Source organism: Oryctolagus cuniculus, chromosome 9, assembly GCF_964237555.1.
Source record: "Oryctolagus cuniculus chromosome 9, mOryCun1.1, whole genome shotgun sequence".
Classification (NCBI taxonomy): Eukaryota; Metazoa; Chordata; class Mammalia; order Lagomorpha; family Leporidae; genus Oryctolagus; species Oryctolagus cuniculus.
In genome coordinates, this window is record NC_091440.1 from 76,706,046 (window position 1) to 76,729,211 (window position 23,166).

General features: G+C 39.8%; 1 long non-coding RNA gene across 1 annotated transcript in view; it reads right to left on the reverse strand.

The window, feature by feature from the left end:
• Positions 1–1,733: 1,733 nt before the first annotated feature.
• The window catches only part of LOC138843822 (uncharacterized), a 28,890-nt gene continuing 7,457 nt past the window's right edge, over positions 1,734–23,166 (reverse strand). Inside the window, exons 2-3 of the long non-coding RNA XR_011378837.1 lie at positions 15,859–22,014; positions 1,734–10,284 (exon numbers count right to left, since the gene is read on the reverse strand). This is a non-coding gene — a long non-coding RNA (uncharacterized lncRNA). The remainder of the gene's footprint in view (positions 10,285–15,858; positions 22,015–23,166) is intronic.

Sequence of the window (23,166 nt, forward strand, 5' to 3'; positions counted from 1 at the left end):
CTGAGTTCACTGTATAAAAGTCCTTTAACCCCTTTACCCACATGGGAGACCTAGAAGAAGCTCCTGGCTCCTAGCTTCAGCCTTGCCCAACCCTGGTCCTTGGGCCCATTTGGGGAGATGGCCAGGGGATGGAAGCACTCTCTATTTCTCTTCTCTGTAAAATAAACAAAGAAATCAGCCGGCACCGTGGCTCACTAGGCTAATCCTCCGCCTGTGGCGCCGGCACCCAGGTTCTAGTCCCGGTTGGCATGCCGGTTCTGTCCCGGTTGCTCCTCTTCCAGTCCAGCTCTCTGCTGTGGCCCAGGAAGGCAGTGTAGGATGGCCCAAGTCCTTGGGCCCTGCACCCACATGGGAGACCAGGAACTTTGGGGGACATCGCTGTGGTGTAGCGGGTAAACCCCAGTCTGCAGTGCCAGGCCTCTCACATGGGTGCTGGTCGTGGCTTAGCTGCTGCACTTCTGATCCAGCTTTCTGCTGGTGCACCTAAGAGGGCAGCAGAGGACTCCTGCACCCACATGGGAAACCTAGAGGGAGCTCCTGGCTCTTTAGTTCATACTGGCCCAGTTCCAGCCATTGCAGCCATTTGGGAAGTGGACCAGCATTTGCAAGGCCTCTCTCTCTCTGTCTCTATCTCTGTCTCTGTCTCTGTCTCTCTCTCTACCTACCTACCTACCTCTCTAACACTTTCACATGAATAAAAATAATTCTTTTAAAGAATTTGTTTGAACTCACCATTCATTAGGGTCTTCCATAGTGACAGAGTTCAGTTTACCCTGGTTTGGGCTAAGAGATTATAAAGCAAAAGTACACAATCAGAAAGGATGCTGATTTTAAGCTAAGTTTTTCAGATGAAATCAGTACAGTTATTCTAGATACAAATGGATTTTTACTCATATGTTTGGGGGTCCTTCCAAAAGTTTGTGGAAATTAAATAAGAACGTAAGTACTTTAGTGCAAAATAATTTTATTTTTATTTATTAATGATGTTGATTCATCCATGTGTGACCTATTATAAACTTACTTTGTTGGATCCGAGAGCTATAGGTACTCATAAACTAGGTGGTCTTTAGTCACTACTTAAACCCAGTGTTGATGTTATTAGGAACACGACTTCATATTTCAGGTATAAACTTCTTAGTGATATGAACTTAGTAATGCTCTAGATATAATTAAAACTATTATTAACTTAGTCCCAGAGAGAGATAGCCCTTTGTGGTGTCACTTCCTTCAACTCAACTTCAATTTGTAGGGACACATCACTCTCACCTCACCTAAATTCTTGATTCTCAAGTCTCACCTTCACCTCCTTACTTTCACCCATGTTTGTGGTTCTTGTCCATGAGATATGGTCAGGTAGCTGCAGAGTCTGAGTCAGGGTTCATTCATCCAATAGTGTGTCTGGCATGGGTTATGGGTGTCTTGAGGCTTTGGGACATTTCTAGGGTCTGTTAGTTTTATTTTTCTGTGCTTAGGGCTCCTCTTCTCTGTGCTCAATTTTACCTTCTCCTTAGTGCAAACAGGATTCCTCCTCAATTCCTTTTTGTTATAGAATGAATATTGTCCCCCGAATTTGATTGTTTCTATCCTTAGCCTTGTAACTCACAATGTGAGCTGATGTGCTAATAGGCTCACTGGAAACTAAGCAGTTAAGACGAGGTTCTATTGGCATAGAGTGAGCTCCTGATCCAATATGACTGGTGCCCTTATAAAAAGAAAAATGTGAACACAGGCACAAACAGAAAGCATGCCATGTGCATATGTGAGCAGAGACCTGGGTAAGGAATCTAAGTGCCAAGGAATACCATAGATGGACAGCAATTGGCAATAGCTAGGAGAGAGGCATAGAACAGATACGTTGTTACTGACCTCCAAAAAGCCTATGTGCAGTAGTTCATTTTCCAGTTCTAACCCCTAGGTCTGTTATATAATAAACTTGTTTAAGACACTCAGCTTGTCATGTGTTGTTACATTAGCTCTAGCAAATGAACACTGCCCACTCTACTACAGTTGCATGCACAAATGATCTGATAGTTTTCCAAGAATTTTGGAACTAGTTATCAAGATGGGAAGAAGTCTGTTTCTTCTGACCTGTTCCTCTTTTATAGAACTGGATGCAAAAAAGGAAAAAAAGTTACAAACAAAAGCTGGCACTGCCAATACTTTAGAAACAGTTTTGAAGGAAATCTACATTTAATATGTATTTAGACATATGTGTATATATCTGTATACAAGTAGGTATCTGACCTTTCATTTTCGACTCCGCCATGAGTGGATACTGCTTCATTTAGAGCAGGGCTGAGGATTAAATTGTACATAATCAAACACCACGTGAATCCATGAACTTCACTTTTTATTCAAATTAGTTGTAATTGATCTACAATTTTAAATTGGTTAAACTAAAAAGTCGCAGTTATTCAAAAATTTCAGATGAAATCAGTACAGTTATTCTAGATACAAATGGATTTTTACTCGTATGTTTGAGGGTCCATCCAAAAGTTTGTGGAAGTGTGTCTGGCATGGATTATGGGTATCTTGAGGCTTTGGGACATTCCTAGGGTCTGTTAGTTTTATTTTTCTGTGCTTAGGGCTCCTCTTCTCTGTGCTCAATTTTACCTTCTCCTTAGTGCAAACAGGATTCCTCCTCAATTCCTTTTTGTTATAGAATGAATATTGTCCCCCGAATTTGATTGTTTCTATCCTTAGCCTGGTAACTCACAATGTGAGCTGATGTGCTAATAGGCTCACTCCTTTTTGTCCAAAGTAAAAAAGTTTTATATGGTGGAAATTAAGTTCTTAGGCCTATAAAGTAAATATTCATGCCTCAAGACTTTTTGAAAATTTTATTAACTGTAACAATTTCATTATCTATGGGTTTAATGATATTAAAACACATGTACACAGCATACACTGACCAAATCAGGGTAATTAGCATTTTCATCTCATTATTCTTTCATTATGTTTGGAGATGCTGAGGTTCTCTCTTCCAGTTCTTTGTGAAATATGTAATAGGCTATCGTCACCCCACTGTGCTGTGGAACTCTAGGACTTTCTCCTTCTAACTTTCTTTCGATACCCATTGTGCAGCCACTCTCTGTAACTACCTCCTAGACCTCTTCAAGTTCTAAGTACCTATACCTCTTGTCCCATCTGATTTCCTGCTTTAACAGCCTCCCTCTCACCATCTCCTTGATTAAACCCATCATGGTTGCCTTTCCTGCTCCATAGATAGGGTTGACTCACTGCAGGCTAGAAGCAAGAGTTCCACCCAGTGTGATGGTGGGTTTGGGCTGAGTGGATTAGCCTCACGTGGTGGCAGTGCCCTGGAGCATGAGGGATTAATCCTGGGAAGATTAGCTCCTTTCTTTGCACTGAGGCCTCCTGTGCTCCCTGCCTACATCTACCAAGTGCTTGCTTCCAAAATGGGTTCTCTTCTCCCTTGTGTCACTGTGCATCTCACACACAGGTATTCTGATAGTTGCCTGGGTTCTGAATTGTGATAGGCTCAGGTTTCTGGTTTCTGAGGTACACAAACATATCATGAGTACATATTTTCTGACCTGGCTCACTTTTTTACATCTAGGTAGAAAACACAAACAGGTTACACGCAGACACTGACAGGCTGTAAATTAACTGTGTGTTGTCATAACGACTCCAAAATGGTTTCCCATGCAGATAACAGAAAACAAACTCACCTATTATTGACATTCTGGTTAGGGACAACCAAAATGTCTGTCAACGGATTATCATCCCTGTGAAAACAAACGGAAAAAAAAAAAAAACCATCAGACAATTTGGATGAAATGATGCTCTTTCCAGACAGGAGTTTCAGGGAACAAAGAATAAGTCATACATGCGAAAGCCTAGAGACACATGATGGGAACTAAAGCCACAGTTTAGGATCATGGCAGCGAGACCTGTAAGCCTGCCTCAAAATACGCTTGTGTGTGTATGTGAGGGGGCGTGTGTCCTTGTGAATGTAATTATTTACTAGAAATAGAAGGAAGCAAGGGGAAGCACCAATGTGATGGTTAAGATTCCTTCCCCACATTCTGTTCTCTGTCTCGTTCTGGTCAATGTCAGAGAACTTTGGGAAGTGAGAGGGAAATGACAGTGTAGGGATGGGGAAATCCATCTGGATAAAAGTGGACGTAAGGTTACAAATAAAGGGGTGGGGAAAATGCTGGAACAATGACAGTTGAATGGCAAAAATTAGTCCCTGGTGGCCATTTGGTTAGCCTGAAGCCAGTAATGTAGGTCAGCATCTACCTAAACTATAAGATTGTATAAACTGAAGAGAGAGCATGAGATCAGAATGATTATTTTTCTTTGTACTTTGTTTCTAGTATACCTTATTTTTTAGAGAAAATTTATTTGTGGAAAAATTAAAGTACTGAAAGTTTCCATATACTGATTATACTCATTCTGTCTCAGACAGTTTCTTCTATTCCTAACACCTTATATTCTTGTGGTACACTTGCTAATATACCAAATAAAACCCATAGTTGAGGTCCATTCATTGTATTGCACAGTTCTATGTGTTTTGCTAAATGCATGGTGTCATGGTCCATCATTACAGCATAAATTTCCCTGCCCTAAAACTTCCCTGTCTCCTACCTATTCATTCCTCTACTCATCCACCAGTGCCTGACAACTACTGCTCATTTTTCCTGTCTCTATACCTTTCTAGAATGTCATATAGCTAGAATCATATAGTAAGTAGCCTTGTCATATTGGCTTCTTTAACTTAACCATATGCATTCAAGGTTTCAGCAAGCTTTGTCATGGCTACATGGTTCAAATATTTTTAGTGCTGACAAATATGCCATTTTATGTACATGCTGGTTTGTTTATACACTCCTCTATCGAAGGATATGTTGGTTGCTTCCAATTCTTAATAATTATGAATAAAGCTGCTAGAAATATCTGTATGTCAGTTTCCATGTGGACATAACTTTCAAGCCAATTGAGTAAATACTTAAGGGTGCATTTTCTGGGTTGTATAGTGAGACTATGTTTGGCTTTGCAAGAAACTGTCAAACTGTTTTGGAAGGTGGCTGCATATTCTTGCATTCCCACCAGCAATGAATGAGGGTTCCCACTGCTCCACATCCTTGCCAGTATTTGGTATTTTCAGTATATTGGTATATTTCAGTATTTTGGCATATTTCAGGGATTTTAGCCCTTCTAATAGACATTTTTTTAGTATCTTATCGTGTTAATTTGCAATTCTCTACCACTGTATGACTGTGAGCATGTTTTGATATGCTTAAGGACTGTCTGTATATCTTCAGGGTGAGGTGTCTGGTCAAAGGATTGTTATGTTTTCCCACAAAAATCATTCCTTAAGAACAGGTCTTCAAAGAAGGAGGTACCTTTCTCTGAAGGGAGGAGAGAACCTCCACTTTGAATATGACCTTGTCTAAACAAGATAAGAGTCGGTGAACTCAAAAGGCTTCCATAGCCTTGGAAACTCATGACTGTTGCATAGGGAGATTACTGATGCCATAAACAGGAGTGTCAATTTGTAAAGTCAACAACAGGAGTCACTGTGCACTTACTCCTCATGTAGGATCTCTGTCCTTAATGTGCTGTACATTGAGACTTAATGCTATAATGAGTACTCAAACAGTATATTTTGCTTTGTGTTTCTATGGGGGTGCAAACTGTTGAAATCTTTACTTAATGTATACTAAACTTATTTTCTGTAAAAAAAAAAAAAAAGAAGAAGAAGAAATTATTAATTCCCAACTTGACTCTCGCTGGGATTAAACATGACAATAGGTCTGATCTGATTTCATCATCATTTAAAAAATCATCTATTAGTTTTCACTTTATGTTTGTGTGGGAGCTAACTGTTGAAATCTTTACTTAATGTACACTAAACTGATCTTCTGTATATAAAGAGAATCGAAAATGAATCCTCATGTGAATGGAAGGGGAGAGGGAGTGGGAAAGGGGAGGGATGCGGGTGGGAGAGATGTTATGGGGGGGAAGCCATTGTAATCCATAAGCCGTACTTTGGAAATTTATATTCATTAAATAAAAGTTAAAAAAAAAAAAGAAAAAGGACTTGGATATCAAGAATTCCAAACTGAAAGAGAAATATGTGACAACATGCTGTGGATTTGTACTTAACAATGGAGAGTTTAGATTAATTATAGCGTTAAAGTCAGAAACAAACTCTACAATAAAAATGTTTTGGTAATTGTTAAATAAATCATTCCTTTATCATTACTTAATGGCCCTTGTTACAAATGACAATTTCCTTACTTTGAACTCTGCCTTTTCTGAAATTAATACAGCCATTCTTGCTTTTTCAAAATTAGTGTTAGCACGAAATGGCTTCCTCTATTCTCTCATTTTTATTCCACTTGTGTCTTTATACGTAAAGTAGGTTTCTTGCAAACACTATTTGGTTGGATATTATTTGTGATCGTTTCTATCTGACCCTATCCTTTAGTAATGTTGTATTAGGTTAGTTACATTTAAAGTGACTTTAATACAGTGATATTAATCGGTGACTTTTTCATACTTCTCTGAGTTCACTGTATAAAAGTCCTTTAACCCCTTTACCCACATGGGAGACCTAGAAGAAGCTCCTGGCTCCTAGCTTCAGCCTTGCCCAACCCTGGTCCTTGGGCCCATTTGGGGAGATGGCCAGGGGATGGAAGCACTCTCTATTTCTCTTCTCTGTAAAATAAACAAAGAAATCAGCCGGCACCGTGGCTCACTAGGCTAATCCTCCGCCTGTGGCGCCGGCACCCAGGTTCTAGTCCCGGTTGGCATGCCGGTTCTGTCCCGGTTGCTCCTCTTCCAGTCCAGCTCTCTGCTGTGGCCCAGGAAGGCAGTGTAGGATGGCCCAAGTCCTTGGGCCCTGCACCCACATGGGAGACCAGGAACTTTGGGGGACATCGCTGTGGTGTAGCGGGTAAACCCCAGTCTGCAGTGCCAGGCCTCTCACATGGGTGCTGGTCGTGGCTTAGCTGCTGCACTTCTGATCCAGCTTTCTGCTGGTGCACCTAAGAGGGCAGCAGAGGACTCCTGCACCCACATGGGAAACCTAGAGGGAGCTCCTGGCTCTTTAGTTCATACTGGCCCAGTTCCAGCCATTGCAGCCATTTGGGAAGTGGACCAGCATTTGCAAGGCCTCTCTCTCTCTGTCTCTATCTCTGTCTCTGTCTCTGTCTCTCTCTCTACCTACCTACCTACCTCTCTAACACTTTCACATGAATAAAAATAATTCTTTTAAAGAATTTGTTTGAACTCACCATTCATTAGGGTCTTCCATAGTGACAGAGTTCAGTTTACCCTGGTTTGGGCTAAGAGATTATAAAGCAAAAGTACACAATCAGAAAGGATGCTGATTTTAAGCTAAGTTTTTCAGATGAAATCAGTACAGTTATTCTAGATACAAATGGATTTTTACTCATATGTTTGGGGGTCCTTCCAAAAGTTTGTGGAAATTAAATAAGAACGTAAGTACTTTAGTGCAAAATAATTTTATTTTTATTTATTAATGATGTTGATTCATCCATGTGTGACCTATTATAAACTTACTTTGTTGGATCCGAGAGCTATAGGTACTCATAAACTAGGTGGTCTTTAGTCACTACTTAAACCCAGTGTTGATGTTATTAGGAACACGACTTCATATTTCAGGTATAAACTTCTTAGTGATATGAACTTAGTAATGCTCTAGATATAATTAAAACTATTATTAACTTAGTCCCAGAGAGAGATAGCCCTTTGTGGTGTCACTTCCTTCAACTCAACTTCAATTTGTAGGGACACATCACTCTCACCTCACCTAAATTCTTGATTCTCAAGTCTCACCTTCACCTCCTTACTTTCACCCATGTTTGTGGTTCTTGTCCATGAGATATGGTCAGGTAGCTGCAGACCTGAGTCAGGGTTCATTCATCCAATAGTGTGTCTGGCATGGGTTATGGGTGTCTTGAGGCTTTGGGACATTTCTAGGGTCTGTTAGTTTTATTTTTCTGTGCTTAGGGCTCCTCTTCTCTGTGCTCAATTTTACCTTCTCCTTAGTGCAAACAGGATTCCTCCTCAATTCCTTTTTGTTATAGAATGAATATTGTCCCCCGAATTTGATTGTTTCTATCCTTAGCCTTGTAACTCACAATGTGAGCTGATGTGCTAATAGGCTCACTGGAAACTAAGCAGTTAAGACGAGGTTCTATTGGCATAGAGTGAGCTCCTGATCCAATATGACTGGTGCCCTTATAAAAAGAAAAATGTGAACGCAGGCACAAACAGAAAGCATGCCATGTGCATATGTGAGCAGAGACCTGGGTAAGGAATCTAAGTGCCAAGGAATACCATAGATGGACAGCAATTGGCAATAGCTAGGAGAGAGGCATAGAACAGATACGTTGTTACTGACCTCCAAAAAGCCTATGTGCAGTAGTTCATTTTCCAGTTCTAACCCCTAGGTCTGTTATATAATAAACTTGTTTAAGACACTCAGCTTGTCATGTGTTGTTACATTAGCTCTAGCAAATGAACACTGCCCACTCTACTACAGTTGCATGCACAAATGATCTGATAGTTTTCCAAGAATTTTGGAACTAGTTATCAAGATGGGAAGAAGTCTGTTTCTTCTGACCTGTTCCTCTTTTATAGAACTGGATGCAAAAAAGGAAAAAAAGTTACAAACAAAAGCTGGCACTGCCAATACTTTAGAAACAGTTTTGAAGGAAATCTACATTTAATATGTATTTAGACATATGTGTATATATCTGTATACAAGTAGGTATCTGACCTTTCATTTTCGACTCCGCCATGAGTGGATACTGCTTCATTTAGAGCAGGGCTGAGGATTAAATTGTACATAATCAAACACCACGTGAATCCATGAACTTCACTTTTTATTCAAATTAGTTGTAATTGATCTACAATTTTAAATTGGTTAAACTAAAAAGTCGCAGTTATTCAAAAATTTCAGATGAAATCAGTACAGTTATTCTAGATACAAATGGATTTTTACTCGTATGTTTGAGGGTCCATCCAAAAGTTTGTGGAAGTGTGTCTGGCATGGATTATGGGTATCTTGAGGCTTTGGGACATTCCTAGGGTCTGTTAGTTTTATTTTTCTGTGCTTAGGGCTCCTCTTCTCTGTGCTCAATTTTACCTTCTCCTTAGTGCAAACAGGATTCCTCCTCAATTCCTTTTTGTTATAGAATGAATATTGTCCCCCGAATTTGATTGTTTCTATCCTTAGCCTGGTAACTCACAATGTGAGCTGATGTGCTAATAGGCTCACTCCTTTTTGTCCAAAGTAAAAAAGTTTTATATGGTGGAAATTAAGTTCTTAGGCCTATAAAGTAAATATTCATGCCTCAAGACTTTTTGAAAATTTTATTAACTGTAACAATTTCATTATCTATGGGTTTAATGATATTAAAACACATGTACACAGCATACACTGACCAAATCAGGGTAATTAGCATTTTCATCTCATTATTCTTTCATTATGTTTGGAGATGCTGAGGTTCTCTCTTCCAGTTCTTTGTGAAATATGTAATAGGCTATCGTCACCCCACTGTGCTGTGGAACTCTAGGACTTTCTCCTTCTAACTTTCTTTCGATACCCATTGTGCAGCCACTCTCTGTAACTACCTCCTAGACCTCTTCAAGTTCTAAGTACCTATACCTCTTGTCCCATCTGATTTCCTGCTTTAACAGCCTCCCTCTCACCATCTCCTTGATTAAACCCATCATGGTTGCCTTTCCTGCTCCATAGATAGGGTTGACTCACTGCAGGCTAGAAGCAAGAGTTCCACCCAGTGTGATGGTGGGTTTGGGCTGAGTGGATTAGCCTCACGTGGTGGCAGTGCCCTGGAGCATGAGGGATTAATCCTGGGAAGATTAGCTCCTTTCTTTGCACTGAGGCCTCCTGTGCTCCCTGCCTACATCTACCAAGTGCTTGCTTCCAAAATGGGTTCTCTTCTCCCTTGTGTCACTGTGCATCTCACACACAGGTATTCTGATAGTTGCCTGGGTTCTGAATTGTGATAGGCTCAGGTTTCTGGTTTCTGAGGTACACAAACATATCATGAGTACATATTTTCTGACCTGGCTCACTTTTTTACATCTAGGTAGAAAACACAAACAGGTTACACGCAGACACTGACAGGCTGTAAATTAACTGTGTGTTGTCATAACGACTCCAAAATGGTTTCCCATGCAGATAACAGAAAACAAACTCACCTATTATTGACATTCTGGTTAGGGACAACCAAAATGTCTGTCAACGGATTATCATCCCTGTGAAAACAAACGGAAAAAAAAAAAAAACCATCAGACAATTTGGATGAAATGATGCTCTTTCCAGACAGGAGTTTCAGGGAACAAAGAATAAGTCATACATGCGAAAGCCTAGAGACACATGATGGGAACTAAAGCCACAGTTTAGGATCATGGCAGCGAGACCTGTAAGCCTGCCTCAAAATACGCTTGTGTGTGTATGTGAGGGGGTGTGTGTCCTTGTGAATGTAATTATTTACTAGAAATAGAAGGAAGCAAGGGGAAGCACCAATGTGATGGTTAAGATTCCTTCCCCACATTCTGTTCTCTGTCTCGTTCTGGTCAATGTCAGAGAACTTTGGGAAGTGAGAGGGAAATGACAGTGTAGGGATGGGGAAATCCATCTGGATAAAAGTGGACGTAAGGTTACAAATAAAGGGGTGGGGAAAATGCTGGAACAATGACAGTTGAATGGCAAAAATTAGTCCCTGGTGGCCATTTGGTTAGCCTGAAGCCAGTAATGTAGGTCAGCATCTACCTAAACTATAAGATTGTATAAACTGAAGAGAGAGCATGAGATCAGAATGATTATTTTTCTTTGTACTTTGTTTCTAGTATACCTTATTTTTTAGAGAAAATTTATTTGTGGAAAAATTAAAGTACTGAAAGTTTCCATATACTGATTATACTCATTCTGTCTCAGACAGTTTCTTCTATTCCTAACACCTTATATTCTTGTGGTACACTTGCTAATATACCAAATAAAACCCATAGTTGAGGTCCATTCATTGTATTGCACAGTTCTATGTGTTTTGCTAAATGCATGGTGTCATGGTCCATCATTACAGCATAAATTTCCCTGCCCTAAAACTTCCCTGTCTCCTACCTATTCATTCCTCTACTCATCCACCAGTGCCTGACAACTACTGCTCATTTTTCCTGTCTCTATACCTTTCTAGAATGTCATATAGCTAGAATCATATAGTAAGTAGCCTTGTCATATTGGCTTCTTTAACTTAACCATATGCATTCAAGGTTTCAGCAAGCTTTGTCATGGCTACATGGTTCAAATATTTTTAGTGCTGACAAATATGCCATTTTATGTACATGCTGGTTTGTTTATACACTCCTCTATCGAAGGATATGTTGGTTGCTTCCAATTCTTAATAATTATGAATAAAGCTGCTAGAAATATCTGTATGTCAGTTTCCATGTGGACATAACTTTCAAGCCAATTGAGTAAATACTTAAGGGTGCATTTTCTGGGTTGTATAGTGAGACTATGTTTGGCTTTGCAAGAAACTGTCAAACTGTTTTGGAAGGTGGCTGCATTATCTTGCATTCCCACCAGCAATGAATGAGGGTTCCCACTGCTCCACATCCTTGCCAGTATTTGGTATTTTCAGTATATTGGTATATTTCAGTATTTTGGCATATTTCAGGGATTTTAGCCCTTCTAATAGACATTTTTTTAGTATCTTATCGTGTTAATTTGCAATTCTCTACCACTGTATGACTGTGAGCATGTTTTGATATGCTTAAGGACTGTCTGTATATCTTCAGGGTGAGGTGTCTGGTCAAAGGATTATTATGTTTTCCTGCAAAAATCATTCCTTTATCATTACTTAATGGCCCTTGTTACAAATGACAATTTCCTTACTTTGAACTCTGCCTTTTCTGAAATTAATACAGCCATTCTTGCTTTTTCAAAATTAGTGTTAGCACGAAATGGCTTCCTCTATTCTCTCATTTTTATTCCACTTGTGTCTTTATACGTAAAGTAGGTTTCTTGCAAACACTATTTGGTTGGATATTATTTGTGATCGTTTCTATCTGACCCTATCCTTTAGTAATGTTGTATTAGGTTAGTTACATTTAAAGTGACTTTAATACAGTGATATTAATCGGTGACTTTTTCATACTTCTCTGAGTTCACTGTATAAAAGTCCTTTAACCCCTTTACCCACATGGGAGACCTAGAAGAAGCTCCTGGCTCCTAGCTTCAGCCTTGCCCAACCCTGGTCCTTGGGCCCATTTGGGGAGATGGCCAGGGGATGGAAGCACTCTCTATTTCTCTTCTCTGTAAAATAAACAAAGAAATCAGCCGGCACCGTGGCTCACTAGGCTAATCCTCCGCCTGTGGCGCCGGCACCCAGGTTCTAGTCCCGGTTGGCATGCCGGTTCTGTCCCGGTTGCTCCTCTTCCAGTCCAGCTCTCTGCTGTGGCCCAGGAAGGCAGTGTAGGATGGCCCAAGTCCTTGGGCCCTGCACCCACATGGGAGACCAGGAACTTTGGGGGACATCGCTGTGGTGTAGCGGGTAAACCCCAGTCTGCAGTGCCAGGCCTCTCACATGGGTGCTGGTCGTGGCTTAGCTGCTGCACTTCTGATCCAGCTTTCTGCTGGTGCACCTAAGAGGGCAGCAGAGGACTCCTGCACCCACATGGGAAACCTAGAGGGAGCTCCTGGCTCTTTAGTTCATACTGGCCCAGTTCCAGCCATTGCAGCCATTTGGGAAGTGGACCAGCATTTGCAAGGCCTCTCTTTCTCTGTCTCTGTCTCTCTGTCTAACTCTGCCTGTCAAAAAATAAAGAAATCTTTAAAGCAAATACAGATTTTGTAATACTTTATAATATTCTTTTGGTTTTTGAGCATTATGAAATCATGACAATAATTGAGAAAATAATACTTCTCGAGTGAGCATTTTAATACCATAACTTAATTTGTATTAATTCAATTATCTGACACTTCAAAGGTATCTATAAATAGACTTTAGATATAGTTTTTGGTCTGCCTGGTGATAATGTAATTGTTTGGAGATCCATATTAGCATCATTTTCATATTTCTGGGTTTTCACCCTTTTCTGCATTGAAAATTTAGGGTATGCAGATATGGCTGAAGAGCCCATGAGATTATATTAGGCATGGAAAGCCAAGACACTCTCAACAAAAAGAAAAAAGAAGAGCTAAATGAAAGATCTCTGCTAGTGAGATGCCAGTGGAAAGAACAGGGCCATCAAAGAAGGAGGTGCCTTTCTCTGAAGGGAGGAGAGAACTTCCACTTTGACTATGACCCTGTGGGAATAAGATCAAAGTCAGCAAACTCAAAAGGCTTCCATAGCCTTGGCAACTCATGACTAGAGCCTAGGGAGATTATTGATGCCATAAACGAGTGTCAACAACAGGAGTCACTGAGTATTTACTTCTCATGTGGGATCTGTCCTTAGTGTGTTGTCCAATGTGAAGTAATGCTATAACTAGTACTGACACAGTATTTTACACTTTATGTTTCTGTGTGGGTGCAAACTGATGAAATCTTTACTTAATATATACTAAATCGATCTTCTGTATATAGTGATAATTTAAAATGAATCTTGATGTGAATGGAATGGGAGAGGGAGCAGGAGATGGGAGGGGTGTGAGTGGGAGGGAAATTATGGGGGGGGAAGCCATTGTAATCCATAAACTGTACTTTGGAAATTTATATTTACTAAATAATAAAAAAAGAAATAAAAAAAGAAAATTTTTCTTCAGATTAACTTTCAGACATCACATGTGCCTCACAAATTTCAAAAATGAAATTAATGGTTCTTAAATTTCACAAGAAAAAAAAATTTCACAAGAAATTCCTTTGGCAAAACCTGTCTCAAATGAACACATCAGCATCTACTCTTCTGATTATCCTTCAGACATATTCAGTTTGATTAAGCCAGCATCTCTGAAAGGTTTCTAATGGAACAGTAGTCTGAAATTATTAATACAAAATAAAAGCACTTATATTTCAGGTGCTATTGAAATACTTTACATATAATAATTCCTTAATTCTCATAATAATCTTATGAAGTTTACAGGATTATCCCAATTTGATAGATGAAAGCAATTAGCCTCAGAGAGGGTGACTAACTTGCCTAGTATCACCAAGTAGAAAGTAGCAGACATGAGATTGAAAGTCTCTTATCCTTAATACTTACCTGACTTTTCAAATGTTTATTCAAGTTTGGGAAATTGATTGCACACATTTTGCTTGTTTTTAAGGATTTATTTATTTCAAAGGCAGAGTTATGGAGAGAGAGGCAGAGAGAGAAAGAGAGAGAGAGAGAGAAAATCTTACCTGTGCTGGTTCACTCCTCAAATGGCTCCAACAGCCAGACTTGGGCCAGGCTGAAGCCAGGAGTCAGGAGCTTCATTCCTGGGCCCAAGTACTTGGACCATCTTCTGCTCCTTTTCCAGGCACATTAGCAAAAATGTTGGATCAGAAGAGGGGCAGCTGGGACATCCCATATGGAATGCTAGTGCTGCAGTTGGTGGGCTTACACCACTGTGCAGCAGCGCCACCCCAGCATATTTCTTTTATAAATACCATGGATCTCTAAAAGCTGACCAGAATATGCTGCAGTTCCTGACTTATTTGAACACAAACCTCATACTGCCAAAAGTATAAGAAACACATTACAGAAAGAGTATGTTAAATGCTATTTAATTGTCCCTTTAGCAAACCAATTTTGTACTCAGCAATAGATCAAAACTCTAAGAACAGACAGATATAATTATTATATTGTTCCTCAAATATTTAGAAAGAAGACTATAGTCTAGATGTTCCAATAATTTTTGCCTGGGCTGAGGGTCCTTGAATGTAGTCGTTCAAGTATTATGCTGGTCTTCTGATATCCTTGAAGCATATCTGATAGGTATCTGCTATCTCTCAACAGGAAGATCAACAGGAATGTGTTGGGGATATAGCAATAAATCACCTTAAGGGAAAATGTTCAGACTGCCAAAAGGGGGAATATGAGTTTTTTGATGCAGGTAGCCTCATTGAATGATTATCAGGTTTTCCTGATGGGTTCTACTGAGGAAGAGAGCTGGTCAATATTCAAATTACTCCTCAGATCCAGCTGACAGACTAGGACAGCTAATCATATTTCTTGGGGCACCAATCTATCTGGGAATGAGACATCCATACAATAAATGGGATATAGTTCCAATATTCAGGAGGCAAAAACTCTTAAACCAATGGCTGCAGATAGGACCACCTAGCGGACAAGTCTCTGGTATACACTTACAGATATCATTCAGATTCTTAAATTGTGCTTATCCAAGGGGGAACTATCTGTATAATCATTTATCTGATTCACAGATTTTAATTTTCATACAGTTTTAGCATTTTCATGCTAAGTTGTAAGCCCCAGTGTCACTAATAAAAACACATTTGTAGCCTTTATTTTGGTAATTAACAACAATTCAGGTGTTTATCAAGACAAAACAACTGAAGCCCTTGTGGTGGCCTCTATGTGGAATGGTTTCCTGAGTTGGACCTAGCTTATCATTCCAGAACACATCATCCTCTGGTAGGGCAACCAGATTTCCCATAGGAAAAGCATAAAGTGATGGGCACATGCATATTATCACACCATCCAAACTAGTGTTTTTAAGGACATTTCAGGCATAGATTAACAAGGTCTTTATTCTGTGAGCTTGACAAATTTCATCTCTATACAGTTTATATTTAGCCAGAATGAATGCACAGATTGCCTATCAGATTAACTAAAGTTGAAAGTTATGTTTAAAATTCAGTACATTAGAATAATATCACTTACATATCAGTATTTTTCTTTTTAGAGAACCAGCGATACTGACGATTCTTTTTGAATCTCTTCATATCGCCATGCGGTTAAATTCGATCCATAATCTAAGAAAAGTAAAAGCACTTGTGAATTTTATATTCCATGTGTTTAGACACCTATCATATCCTTCAAAGGAGAAAGACAAAGACTCACATAGAACTTATTAGGTATGGATCAGCATTTCTAAGGTCCTGAATCTGTAAATGAAGGAAATCTACAGTATCATGTAATTTGATAACTTATGTGGAACATACATTCTTTATTTGCCCTTGGTAAAAAGTAGAAGAAAACATTCCAAAAGTAGAAGAAAACATTTTTTGAAGATTCAACGATATTTACATTTACCTGCAGTACATTTTTTAAAAGCTTCTTTGCTGTTAAAATATTATTTATTATTTGGATTACAGAATTATAGAGACAGAGATACAGAGTGAGAGAGAGCAAAATCATCTATCTGATGCTTCACTCCCCAAATGTCCACAATGGCTGGAGCTCTGCTAATCTGAAGCCAGGAGCCAAGAACGTCTTCTGGATCACCCACATGGATTCAGGAGCCCAAGCACTTGGGCCATCCTTGGCAGCTTTGTTGAGCCATTAGGGGAGCTGGATTGGAAGTGGAGCAGCTGGGACTCGAACTGCACCCAAATGGGATGTTGGCACTGCAGGCATTAGCTTTACCTACTATGCCAGAGCAGCAGCCTTACCCACTACACCACAGCACTGGCCCCAGAATAGACATTTAAGATCATCCAATTGCTACCCAGAACCAGAAAATGAAACAGAATCTGTTTCAACTCAATAGCTGTATCATCATAATGACTTATGATATTTCCATCCTGAAACATTCTGTAGAATAAATCAAAGAAACGTGAGAAAAAGAGATGTGTCCCTCAACATTACACCCAGTAGCTTTGTGTCATGTAAGAAAATTGGAAGTCACAGGAAAATAAGACATTGCCAATCACATTGCCAGGGAAAAACAACATGATGACTACATTTAGGCAGTCAGAACTGTACCATAAGTCCCTAAACTCTTGGCAAAGAGAGAAAAATAATTTAATATAAAAATAATTATTTTTAAAAATAAATAGTCCAATTTTGGGCATAAATGTTGATTTTGAGTTTTGGACCCATGCCACAGCCATCTGTAAATTTCATACATTTGAAAGGATACCAACTCATTGGCAGAAGGGGTAGAAATTCCCAAGCTCCCAGTCTACCATCTAGTGCTCCAGAGATGTGCTAGAGGCACATCTTTAGATGTGAACCAGGGTGACCCAAGGCAAAGTGGGATTTCTAGGAATATTTTTTCTCTTACTATTCCTCAGAAGAGGCTAGAAACAACAGGATACAGTAGCTCTCAGTATTGTGCACTCCTGTAGTTTTCTCTAAAAGGGAGGTAACTTTTTTAAGATCTTGATTCAAGTTTCCTCTCCTACTATCCTTCAGAATAATGGTTTTCCCTTTTTTCATAGTTTCTTGTGTGTGTGTGTGTGTGTGCATTTATACATATATACATATATATATATATTCCTTTTCTTATTTTTAATTGCCCCAAATCAGAATTTGTTAAGTCAAATCTTCACTCAATTCCTTGCCAGCAACAAGGTCACTGCTACTTAACCAATATTGACTTAGTTGTTCACTGGTCCCAGAGGGTAAGGGAGATTTGGGAGGTCCCCCAGAGGGGAGAGGAATGTTTATCAGTGCTCTTCTCACCATTGGGCTCAAGGCTATCTTCCCATCTATGAGCCCTAAAGACTCTCAGCCCATCCCCACTCCCTTCCCTCCTTTTTCTCCAGCTATACACCTCCATTCTTTTCATGAGAATGAGAGGGCAGGGGATAGGATAGGGGGACCTTGCTCTGAGACCCTTACCACCATGTCCTACGCCTTTGGCTGCGAACATGCCAATGAAAGAATAAGAGTTCCATGTCCATGGCAACCACAGATTCTGGTGGTCTTGAGATCATTGTGAGGAAAGAATGGAATGAATTTGGTCCCAGACTGCAAAGATTTTTTTTAAAGACACATGCTGTTTGTTTGAAAGATGGGTGACAGAGTACACCAACATCAAATACTCCAGAAGAATAATCTCAAAGCAGAGATTGTTTTATCTGTTATTTTTTCTTTTGTGTATAATGGAGGGGCTTCTTACACACACAGATATTTCAAAAACTAGCTTTATTTTCTTTGTGGGTTGGAAGACTCAATACTGTTAGGATGTCAGTTCTCCGACAAAATGGAGTACAAATTCAATGCAATCTCAACCAAAAATTTCAGTCAGCTTTAAGAAAATTTTGGTAGAAATTGGGAGTTGTTTCTAAAATTCATGTGGAAATATAAAGGAATTCCAAAATCCAAACAACTTTGATACAAGAACAAAGTTGAAGGGCAAACATGAGTTGATGTCAAGACTTTTTAGGACAGACATAAGTAAAAATAAATCAATAAAACAATCAAAAGAATAACAAAGAATCAAGAATCAAAGTATATACCCACACAAATAGACAACAAAGATAGAAAGGGAAATCAGCCACGCAGGATAGTATTTTCAAAAAATGGTGGTTGATTGATTGAAAAATTAACCTCAGTATGTAAGTCTCATCATATCAAAAACCAGAGAAATAAATGCAAAACTCAAAATCAATAAAATTTCAGGAGAATACTCTATGGCCTGTATTAAAGTTTTCTAGATACAACACCAAAAACATGATCCACAAAATAAAAACTGACCAATTGGTCTTCATCAAAATTTAAAACTTCTCTCCAAAAGACAGTTAAGAGAATGAGAAGGGATTACACAGTCTGGGAGAAAATCATTCCAAAGCATATATTTTAAAGAGACATCCAAGAGATACCAAGGTGGCAGAATGGAAAGATAACTGCTATAGTCAAAGGGAAGACAGTTAAAAAACATGGAGAGAGTGCAATCTCAGGGAGCAGTTAGGAAGAAAACTGCAGTGGAAACTCCACAGGAGTTAGAAGGACACTGTAGATCTAAGTGGAGGGTGTGGACATGCAGCATGAACACAGACACAACACAGGCCCCCAGCAGCCAAGAGCCTCAGCAACACCTTTGGAGGGGAATGAGGTGAGAATAAACTACGGCAGCCTAAGCCACCAGCCATAAAGCTGTGTGTAGACATGAGTCTGGCTTGGAGCCCTGTGGGGGACAGTGTACCTGCCAACTTAAAGGAAAACAAAGGAGGCTGTTTCTCTCTCCTCCTGACCACCAAACCATGGTGTCCTGTAATTAGCTGAGAGGGTGGGTGTCATTTGATCATAGGTAACAGCTGCATCAGCTTGTGTCTGTACACCCAGCAACCACCCAAGAGGAGATGCCTGTGTCTAGCTGGGAGAATTGACAGGTGACTGGACACCCATGACTGTGGGAGCCTTGTGTGCAAGGACTGTGAAAAAAACTGTGTCAGTGTGGGAGGGTGCAGGGTGTGGCTGGGTCTCTGGGGAGTTGCAGTGGGCAGGTCCACACACTCCAGGCTCATTGATTGCTTTGGGAAGGCCATTACTGAGGGATCTGTGCTTACATTAAAGACTGCATGGATCCTTTTTCTGTTTCATGTGGCAGCATGGATGAATATTGCACCCATTGGGGATAGCACCTGCATTTTTACCTTGGAGGAGAGGAGGTGAGCATGAAACTATGCCAACAGAGCTCATCAAACTCTCAACACTAATAAAAAAAAAAGATTGACATTTGCCACATTCATCTTGGGTGTCACTCTGGACATTCCCCTCACTCTGGAGCACTGAATGGAGCTTTCTGGCAACACCCAGCACAGACCTCTGAAAGAGCAGACACTACACTGTGCCACAGAGGCATAGTCCAAAGATAAAAGCCACCAAGAGAAACAAGCACCAGCAACAAATATCTCCACAAATGCTTAAAATAAACAAAGAAAATCTAGAATCAAATAGGGAAGACTACATGACACCCCCAAAGGAACACAATACTTCAATACTAGAATGTGAAGATGGAAAGTCTGATGAAATGCCAGTAACCAGTTTCATAAAACTGATTGTAGGATTATTTAGAAGTAATGAGGGGCAAATTCATGAATTCAAGCAATCTATATGTGACATGAATTAAAATGTTTCCCATGAAATTGAAATATTAAAGAGAAATCAAAATAAAATATTACAAATTACAAATGAAGAATTCAATAGATCAAATAAAAAATGGGGTAGGAAGCTTTAACAACAGACTCAGTGAGGCAGAAGAAAGAATATCTGAGTTAGAAGATAAGTCTCTGGAAATTTTACAGTCAGATCAAAAATAAAGAAATTAGAAAACTTAAAAACAATGTTGAAGATTCATGGGATACTCAAAGGACCCAACATACGGGTCTTTTCCTACTCCTCTTTCTTCAAATGGAAATCTCTCCTTCTTCAGCCCACTCTAGCAGAGACCCACAAATGGGAAACCTGAGTTTCCTAAGGGATTGTTTGCCCCCAACTAAAAATGACAAAAATACTTACTGGAAGAGCCATGCCTTTCATGACTTCTGCTTCTGTTACCCAATTTAACCTAAGAAAGACAAAAAGTTCTCGACAGATACTATAGTGTTCTCAAGGACAGTAAATTTCACAAAAATCAACTGTTTTCTTTCATTGTATTATGTTTCTGCGTGTGTGGTGTTGATAGAAATATCTAGGTGTGTATGAGAGCAATTAAAAAGGTTCATGAAAATGGATTTGAACAATAAGTTTATATTGATGCAAACATTCTGAAATACCGGCATACATAACTCATATTTCCATTCACTCTTCCTTTTAAAAAAGATTTAATTGGAAGGTGGAGTGACAGAGCGTGGAAGAGAGTGAGTGAGAATGAGAATGAGAGAAAGAGATAGCTACCCTTTACTGGGTCACTCCCTAAATGTGGGGAGCAACTGGGAGCAACTCGGACTAGACTAAGTTACTGGAATTAAGACTTATTCTATGCATCTGCTTTCCCACAATATGGCGCTGAGAAGGGAAACAGCTTCTACACAGCTGCCTCCAGTTCAACCAATAAACTGTGGGACCTGCTCCTGATTGGAGGAGAGCAGCGTACTCGGTGTGTGGGTAACAGAGTTGGGATTGGTGGAAGAGGACTATAAAGGAGGAGAGAGACGGCATGCACAGGGAACATCTAAGGGGAACATCTAGCTGAAGGAACACCTGTGCAGCCCCCCGAGAAAGCCGGCCGGCGGTGTGCCGCTCCCCTGCGGAAGTGGGGAATGCGGCCAGGGGGAACTGCCCTTCCACGGAGGTGGAAGGGATAGTAGCCAACCTGGGAAGAACCAGCAGCAAACCCGGGGAGGGCCGAGCAGACGAAAGAACAGCGCAGGGTCCTGTGTTGCTCCTCCACGAACAGGGGGAGCGACACCTAAATGGCCTCAAAGACTAGGGCTGGATCAGGCCAATGTCAGGAGACAGAAACTCCATCTCATTTTTGCATGTGAGTGACCAGGCTCAACTTTGGGCCATCAGCCGTGTCCTTCATAGATGTATTAACATGAAGTTGGATTGGAAGGGGAGCATCCAGAACTCTTTTAGCTGGGATGAGTTAAAAGACAGAGACAGACTCAATGGATTAAAAAAGAGAACCCATCAATGGATTAAAAAAGAAAACTCATCTATTTGCTGCCTACACTGTCAAAGAGGCACACAGACTGAAAGTGAAAGGAGGGAAAATGATATTCCATGTGCTTTTTGATGATTATTCATGCACACACCCATACATATGCACACATAACACATAAACACACACAAATAAATATATGTAATCTGACAAAAATGCAACCCTAAAAGACTAGGGATTAAAGTATTCGTTCACTCTGGATATACTTCTGTTTTAAGAGTCCTGAGATAGTCATTATTGTCACATGGAGCATCATTTTTAAATTTTTAAAAATACCTACCACATTCAAATTAATGATATGCACACGTGTATTTATATATCAATCAGTTCACAAGTAGTAGCTTAATTTTAAGGATTGTATATAGTTACCTGTGTCTTTCAGGGGGTTCATGTATACATATACACATATTGCATTTGTTTTTCATTCATTTATCATTGCTGGATTCCATATAACTAATGATGTTGATTCATTTGGGTGTGAGCTAAGGGAATATAAAGATATATAGTCAGAAATCACACAAGATTTTATCTTATTATTTTATACTTTAAGCTCTCAAAATTACAAAACAAAGAATATTAAAAACTGCAAGAGAAAAGTATCAAGTTAACTTTAAGAGCAATCCTATTAGAATTGTAACAGATTTTTCAACAGAAACAATACAAGCCAGGAGAGAATAGAATGATATATTCCAAGTTCTGGAAACAAAAAGTCTAGCAGAATGCTTTAACCAGCTTAGCTATATTTCATAAGTGAAGAGAAATATAATTCTAAGACACACAAAAATTGAAGAAATTTGCCTCTATCAGATCAGCTTTATAAACAATGCTTAAAGAAGTCCTATAAATAGAACCAAAGAAAGATAACTATCATGATGGAAATACATGAAATTATTGAATTTCTGACATTGACTTGCTTGCTGAAAGTGGCAGAAGATGCTGGTTTATTCCTCAAATGGACACGATAGCCAGGGTGAGTACAGGCCGAAACTAGGAGCCAGGAAGTCCATTCTGGTCTCCCACATGGGTGGGAGGGGCCCAAGTCCTTGAGACATCTTCCCACTGCTAGCTTTAATACTGAGCTGGATTGGAAGCACAGCATCAGGGAATTGAGACAGGATGACACTCTGAGACAGGATGACATTACAAGTGGCAAGTAAACCTCTGCTCCACAACACTGGTTCCCTTCCTCAAACTTTTTGAAATGTCTTTATTCATTGATTTGGACCTTACATTTCACTGATGGGTCTTCATAGATTCCTGATGTCAATTCAGTCAAGTAAGATCAAAAGGATTAAAGAATAGTACATAGGCATAAATCATATGTGAATATGACTTACTTTTTCAGTCAAGTGATCACATGTATCCTAAAGCTTGATTTTTTCTTTTTACAGGCAGAATTAGACAGTGAGAGAGAGAAACAGAGAGAAAGGTCTTCCTTTTCCCTTGGTTCACCTCCCCCCCAAATGGCCGCTATGGCCAGCATGCTGCACCGATCTGAAGCCAGGAGCCAGGTGCCTCCTCCTGGTCTCCCATGCGGGTGCAGGGCCCAAGGGCCTGGGCCATCCTCCACTGCACTCCCAGGCCACAGCAGAGAGCTGGACTGGAAGAGGGGCAACTGGGACAGAATCCGGCGC